Source organism: Giraffa tippelskirchi, chromosome 10 (genome assembly GCF_054371585.1).
Source record: "Giraffa tippelskirchi isolate mGirTip1 chromosome 10, T2T-mGirTip1v1.2.pri, whole genome shotgun sequence".
NCBI lineage: Eukaryota > Metazoa > Chordata > Mammalia > Artiodactyla > Giraffidae > Giraffa > Giraffa tippelskirchi.
Window position 1 is genome coordinate 128,803,609 of NC_137284.1, and position 8,339 is coordinate 128,811,947.

General features: G+C 41.4%; 1 long non-coding RNA gene across 1 annotated transcript in view; it reads right to left on the minus strand.

Annotated features, from left to right (window-relative positions):
- Positions 1 to 8,013, minus strand: part of LOC145524000 (uncharacterized) — a 53,836-nt gene extending 45,823 nt beyond the window's left edge. Inside the window, exon 1 of the long non-coding RNA XR_014067014.1 lies at positions 7,691 to 8,013. This is a non-coding gene — a long non-coding RNA (uncharacterized LOC145524000). The remainder of the gene's footprint in view (positions 1 to 7,690) is intronic.
- Between the last annotated feature and the right edge of the window lie 326 nt (positions 8,014 to 8,339).

Genomic DNA, 8,339 nt, shown 5'->3' on the forward strand with positions numbered 1-8,339 from the left:
CAAATCTTACAGTCAAACATCTCATTGAGGTTCATTATTGATAGTAATAATGTTACAGTGGGCAGTGGTCATCTTACCAGATATGTGAAGGAAAGTTGAAAGAAAACTTACTTTGTGAACCTGAGATTACTAGTTGAAGATAATACGATGACTTCACTTTCTCCTCAGTCAAGGTTTTGGTTTTATTTAATTTCAAATTCAGAGTACAAAATAGACTGAACTCTTTGAGAGATGGTATTTACTTTATAAATGTAGAGCTCTTGCAAACAGATATGGTTACTAGAAAGAAAATTACTAGATCAAGATTTTGTTTGCCTATACATCATACATATCACATAATAGTTCTAGAGAGCTTAGTGTTGTGTTTGCCTGTAACTGCTGCCTGAAGGCAGTGCCAGGGCGGGACAAACACAGGTCAAAGAGAGGATGGCTGACATTTTTGTAGTAGGAGAGTCAGCTGGTGGGCTGCCTACCAGGCAAAAGGAGTCACTTGTCTACTGAGAATCGTGTATCCCCCAACTCAGAGGACTAGAAATCACAGCTGAAATAGCCTTAGGTTCAAAGTCAAGAGCCAGATAATGAGGGGATGGGAGGTAGAGGCTATAACCTTACAAATTATTTAAAACAGAAAGAGAGAAACTTAAGACCAGTTAAGATTTTTATTTAACTCTCAGTTCTATAAAGAACATATTCATCATATTTTCTTATTATTTAATAAGTAATTTTCCAAGATCTGCCTGATTACTGATAAATAACCCAAAGCTTTCCATTCCTTTGTTCCAGTATGAATTTTTAAGAACGAGCTCAACAGCTCAGAATCTTCAGAATCATCATTAACTTACCAGTCTTTATTTATTAATGTTCCTTCCTGACATCTTGTGCTCCCTTCTTTCTCAAGTATTTGTAAAATTCTATTCTCTTCAAACCCTTTGGCTACCATGAATTATTTCTGCCTTTTCCCTGTACTGAGGACTACAAATAATGTAACATATCTTTAAGTTTCTTTTTTTCCTTTCTCCCATTTTGAATATTAGCTTTTATTAAAACAGAACCATAATCAGATTTTTATAAGATACTAATGCCTAATAGTACAATTTGTGATAATATATTTTCAGACAACCTGTAAATACGTAAACATAAGACCTATATAATTTATGATGGATATATCTGTATATATTTATACATAATGGTACATTCACATGTTGGTGACATTATATAGTAATACTAGCAATATGCTAGTAATATTTGACAAAGTATTTAAGACAGATCCTATGTCAATTTTAAAGTATATTTTCTGTAGGAATTAATCACAGAATGTAGGAACTAATCATTATATTCAGTTGGCAACTAAATGTAACATGGCATTCTGAAAGAATATAGAAAATGGGCATTAGAGAAATACTAGTGAAATCTGAGTAAGTACAGCATTTAGTTAACAGAAATGTACAGTGTTGGTTCCTTAGTAGTGGCAAACATACCAGAGTAACATAAGTTGTAAACAATAAGAACAGGGCAAGGGATAAATGGAAACTTCTGCATTACATTTGCTACTTTTCTGTAAGTCTAAAGTTATTTTAAAATAAAAATTTTTATTAAAAAAGAAAAATATACATATATTTTCTGGAGTGGTGGTGTGTGCCACCTAGACTCCCCTTCTAGCCTAAAGCACACCTTGCTCCAGCCGCTGGGAGGGTTGGCTACTGACAGCTCTTAGCTGATTCCATCTCAGGTAATTGTTCTCAGCTGAGAAGAATATACTTGTCCAAGGTCACATCTCCTCCTGAAGGTCAGCGTGCAGCCAACACCTGGTTGATCCTGGGATATTAATAGCTGGTGCCCTTGCTTCAAGTGGAACAAACTAAAATATTCTTTCCCTAGAGCTCCCCAAGGCTAGACTGAAACCTATGGGTTTACATCCCAGTTCAGTTCTTCTCTATTTAATCTTGTTTTCCTTTACTCTTCCACAGATGTTGACCCTGAGGGTAGCCCCTGATAAATTTTTAGCATAAAAATTTTTGCCTCATAATCTATTTTGCAGGCAAACCACCATAAAACTGTTGTTACCAGGAGTGGTCCAAGGAAGCAGGCTCTACAACAGAATGTTAGAATTGGATCACTGAACAACCAGGTGCACAATACTACCCCCACTGGTTGCAGGCAGTTGAAATGCAACTGTTAAGATTTGTCAATAGTTAATGTCTTTTTTTTTGTGAGATAAGACATATACACCAGCAGGCATAATATTTAAGTTCCTTGGAAGAGCAAGTTATAAGAACAATCCTACCTTGACAACTCTTACTACGTGCCATTTTCTACTGGAGGAAGATATTAAAAAGTAGGTGACCAATCACTGAATAAAAGTGGGTGTGCAAGGCAGAAGTCCTCTTTGGTAGCATAAAAAGACTCTTATTTCCTATAACCAGAGGCCAGTAAAGGTAAGGAAGAAACCCACGGCTTAATTATGAAAGGTAGTAGAGTTCTAGGGAGGAGAGGGAAAAGAAATCTAATAAATTAGACCAGCAATTCAATGTAGTTCAATATAGGTAGCAAAGTTCAGGAACAGTTAACTCTTAGCTCCAACTACACACCCCATGTTTGCTATACGGCGCATGCTTGGGACAGATAGAGTAAGACTTGGCTTGAGGAGCGCCCACTGAACTCTGTCTGGACCTGCCAAAGTGGCCCACTCCTTACTGTTAGAGGGTAGAGCTACTAAAGCTACAGCAGAAGCTCTGGTTTTCAAGACAACATGTGTACCCTTTCATACTTCCCCTCATGGCCAACCACTATTACCAAAGCTACGTCACAACATGCTTGGGGATTGGGGAAGTACTGGGCATGCTCCTAAGATACAAGGTATTATGCTTTGGCAGGGACCTCAGGAAACAATATTAAACATACTGCTCTTGAAGCATGCAGAAAGAAATGGTCCACCCTCAGTTAAACAGAAATACCTGTGGTAGACACTGAAAGGATCAAAACACTCGGAAACAGGCATGTTAGAGCACGTATGCTGTGTAAGGCTGGAAGATCCACTAGTGATCCAAGAATCTGAAGAACCAGGATGGTACAGAATGCACTAGTGAGAGGAACACAAGCATTACTATAAACCACAAAGGTGTTGACCTTTGTAACAGGCACAATGGTAATACTGTCATAGAATTAAGCTCACTGATAGTAACATGGATTGTTCACTCCCTCTCCCTCATACCAGAGACCAGATGGAAGTATTTAACCAGTGAAGCAAACAGAATTACCATTATCTTAATAAGACATAAAGTTGGCGTAAAAGCCAAGAAAGCTGATTGCAAAGAGGTATGGATATAGTTAATATTCAGTGTCCTTAGGATCAAAGTTGGACAAGCACGGAGGTCATTGTTCAGTTTATATAATAGACGGGGAAAGACGGGGAGGGGAGAGAAGGAGGTGAAGGTTGAGGGGAGTAGAGGGGAAGAGAGGGTCCAGATACCCATGGCATTTAGCACTGCTGCACTCATGTCTCTACCTTTCACCTCTGGCACATGGGGGTAGAGTGCCGTCTCTATCACCAGGTGACAGAGGAGGGAAAGTAGCAAGCTTTGTTCAAAAGCTATGGTAAACCATAATCAAAGCTGTGGTTTTTCCAATAGTCATGTGTGGATGTGAGAGTTGGACCATAAAGCTGAGTGCCGAAGAATTGATGCTTTTGGACTGCCATGTTGGAGAAGACTCTTGAGAGTCCCCTGGACTGCAAAGAAGAGCCAACCAGTCATTCCTCAAGGAGATCAGTCTTGAATATTCATTGGAAGGACTGAAGTTCCAATACTTTGGCCACCTGATGCAAAGAATTGACTCACTGGAAAAGACAAGATGCTGGGAAAGATTGAAGGCATGGAGGAGAAGGAGATGACAGTGGATGAGATGGTAGAATGGTATCACCAACTCAGTGGATATGAGTTTGAGCAAGCTCCAGGAGTCGGTGATGGACAGGGAAGCCTGGCGTGCTGCAGTCCACGGGGTCACAAAGAGTCAGACACAACAGAGCGACTGAACTGAACTGAGGTTGGTTCCACATGTGAAAAGTGCTCATGTGCTCAGCTGTGTCTGACTCTTTGTGACCCCGTGGACTGTAGCCCATTAGCCTCCTCTGTCCATGGAATTTTCCAGGCAAGCATACTGGAGTGGTTGCCATTTCCTTCTCCAGGGGATCTTTCCAACTCAAGGATTGAACCAGTATCTCTTGTATCTCCTGTACTGGCAGGCATATTCTTTACCACTAGCACCACCTGGGAAGCCCCCAAAAACAGAAGGGTTGTGTGTGTTTGTTTTTGGTGTGTGGCTACACCACAGGGCATGTGGGGTCTTAGTTCCCTGACCAGGAATAGAAACCGAGCCCCCTGCACTGGAAGGCAGTTTTAATCACTGGCCCACCTGGGAACTCCCCGCATGTGGAGGCAGGCTAAAAGGATCTGCTGCTGCACTTCTGCCCCACCCAAGACAGCAGTAAGGGGAGCTCTCCTATAGAACAAAGCTTCAGGCAGTATGCTTAGTTGTCATCTTGTGAGGGGACCCAAGGTTAAAACACTTAAGACACACGCAGTGTCAAAAGACTTGGGGTTTTGGACCATGCCTAGAAAGAGAAAAAACTGAAGACCAGGGATAAGGAGGTGCAAGGAAGAAGCATGTGGAAGGCGCCAATGAAGCGGGCAGAAAGAGTGAGGTTCTTTATATTTCTTATTAACCCCTACCAGAGGGTATCCACTACAGAAGGGGCACTAAATAACCAAGGGGACAGAATTACTTGATCCGTCATTCTGACTTGATCACCAACCCCTGGCATTGTCTGCGCCACAGCAGGCATGTTAGGTTCACAAAAGACTCATGGTGGTAAAAATATGCATGGATCCAACCGCCTAAGTTCCTGCTCAACAAAGCTGATTTAGCCACTACAGTTGCTAAACGTCCAACTTTTAGCCACAAACATCAACCCTACGTCCTGATGTGGTATCCTACCTGAAGGAGAAAAATCCGCCGCTTGATGTTATCAAACCAGGTTTCTCTGGCTCCAGCACAGAAAGCCAGCCGAAATGCCAAGACATTGAGGTTTGCGGCAAATCACGTTTACTCGCAAGTCAGTCAAGCCAGAAGACTGGAGAACAAATCTCAGTTGAAAAAAGGTGCCACGTGATTTTCTTTCTGAGCAGGCGTAACTAAGCTAAAGGTGGGGCTTTTGAAAGGTCAACAAGCACCGACATTTGCGCATGCCCAGTTGAAGGGTCGGTGGTCCTATCCTGTCTTAAGCAGTTCAGCTGCAACTAAGCGCAACTGATTACAAGTTTCTAGAAAACAACTCAGGCACACATCTTATTATTTAGGCTACCTACTGTTTGAAAGACGTAAGTCTTCAAAGATGTTTGATTGATGAAGGCAGGTGAAATGAATTTAACCCACGTTTTCAGTGCCACGTTGATTACACTCAACTCCTTCCACCCTGAAAAAGCCAACAGTTAATTTTGAACAGAAAGAAATATGTATCTAGGGTATACATTTTCCTTTTTCGTACCACTATTTTAAAAAGTAAAAAACTGTTTAATCCTCTAATAGACCTAGCATGACATTGCCTTGGACTTGGACTAAGGAACCATTTCATGGCAAAGGAGGTGCCATAGTACACACATGACCACTGAATTCCCTGGTCTTATCAGATATCACAGCCTCCCAGCAGTTCTTGACCTGCTGTGTCCTCAGAGGGTGGAATATATATATCTAGCAGCCATGCATGGAAGAGACCAAAAACAAACAAACAAACAAAAAAAAAAACACTATAATCTCAAGCACTTACATTATTAAGAAAGATTAAATTCTCAATGTTGAAAACCTAGAAAGAAGGGCTTCCCAGGTGCCACTAGTGATACAGAACCTGGCTGCCAATGCAGGAGATGTGAGAGGTGGATTTGATCCCTGGGTCAGGAAGATCCCCTGGAGTAGGGCATGGCAATCCACTCCAGTATTCTTGCCCAGAGAATCCCATGGACAGAGGAGCCTGTCTGGCTATAGTTCCTAAGGTTGCAACGAATGAGAATCAACTGAAGTAACTTAGCAGCAGCAGAAAGAGTGATGTTTTTCAACCTTGAAGTCTTTAACTTACCCATTTGTCTGTCCATCTTGCATCACTAGCTTTCCATATTTGCATCTAAATCAAAGGACTGAACAAAGAGAAGACAGCACCAAAACAGCAGGTACACACCACATCTTAAACTGGTTTTGCTTCCTTAAAACACGTTGTTGCTTAATCACACCTGGACTTGTTTTAGAGAGACAGCACTGGGCATCTGTGAGATGGGAACCCATGACTCTAGGTTGACCCAGAAACCAAGAATCTTAATAATATGAAAGTTAAAGAATACAAATGTTGCCACATGAGCTCTTCACAAAGCAAGAAGTCCTTCAATAAGGAAAATCTAGCTTCCAGCAACCTGAGTAGCTTGATTACCATATATGGATTGATTAGAGACTAGCCAAGCAACTTCTGCCAAGTTTGAACTTCCCCTAACTCCTTAAATTTTATCCCAACCTTGGATGGCGGAGACAGGGTTGATGATCCCTGCCTCCTGTCTCTTTTGTCTATCAACCTCACAATAAAGCTATTTCTTTTCTCAAAAGCAAGTCCCATAGTATTGGCTTCTAAGGGCTTTAGGCAGCAAGCCCTTGCTAGGAATACACAGCAGGAAATAGTATCTTAGGAATAGGTGACTAAGGTTGCATGTTAGAGCCTCATTTATACACAATAATGTTCATATTTGTTTCAGTACTGACCAACTGGAGTCAGCCTAAACATCCATCAATATGGAATTAGTTATATAGAATATGGTATATATACATGATGGATGTATTGTAAATGTAAATGGAAGTCATTTAAAATCTTTTTTTTCCTATTGACTGATTTCCCCAGATTATAGTTACTCGTAGCACCTAGCCTAGAACACAGGATGTTTACTGTCTAATCCAACTAGCTATTGCCCATACAGTATTTGTCTTGATCTCCTTATATATAACACACTAGCACCATCACTCTCCCATCCACAATCCATTACCTGTCCTTCCAAATTATGTACTTTAGGTTGAAAGATGTAATCAAGTCCTGATTAGTAATCACTGTATGTGCCTATAATTCACAAATGTTTAATATATGCCATTATTAAAAATAAATACATTTTATCTTGTTTTTTAAAATATATAATGGCATAAGATAATTATCACTGTATAACATTTTGTAGAAAATCAGAATAAACATAAAACGTAGCATAGTCTCATTTATAAACATTGGGTATTAACCATAATGGGCTTCCCCTGTGGCTCAGTGGTAGAGAATCTACCTGTGATGCAGGAGACCTGGGTTCAATCCCTGAGCCGGGAAGATCCCCTGGAGAAGGAAATGGCTACCCACTCCAATATTCTTGCCTGGAGAATTCCATGGACAAAAGAGCCTTGCAAGCTACAGTCTATGGGGTTGCAAAGAGTCAGACACGACTGAGCAACTAACACTTTCACTTCCATTAACCATAATATGATAAAATTTGGTGTGTACATTTGTTGGGTACACCCCACAGGCTTTGTAGGGCCAGGCATCAAAACAAGCATCAAGATTGATGAAAGAGTCTGGATTCAGCAAGAGACTTCAGTGATTTAATGAATAGAGGACCTTACATACCTGAAGCAGGGTCCTGGAACGACACTCCACTGTATGCAGCAGATGACGGGAAGGATATGGTGTCAGTATTTGCTTGAGGTGGGTGGAGATTACCCGTTATAGGGGAATTGATGTCAAGTGGGTGTATCAGTGGGTTTCCCAGGTGGCGCTAGTGGTAAAGAACCTGCCAGCCAACGCAGGAGACACAAGAGATGCAGGTTTGATCTCTGGGTTGGGAAGATCCCCTGGAGGATGGCATGGCAACCCACTCCAGTATTCTTGCCTGGGGAATCCCATGAAGAGAGAAGCCTGGCTGGTTACAGTTCACAAGATCACAAAGAGTCAGATGTGACTGAAGGGATTTAACACTCAGACACTCCTGCACTCACACAGGGGCTCATTAGTTACCAGGGAAACCAGTAGAGGGACATGCCCGCCCATTACCTCCTCTTGATAAGAGCAATCACCAGCTAGGGCCTGGGGCAACTATGGAGGATGGTCAGTCCTGTGCTCAGGGTTTAGGTGAAGCAAGCACTCCTCTCCCAGGGGAGGTACTGAGGACAGGAGAACAGTCATCCTGAGTGGCCTGACCATATAACATTATTTCCTTCTTATACTTTTCCATATTTTTCAAATAGTTTTACAATTTTATAATCTGAAAATAAGAGCT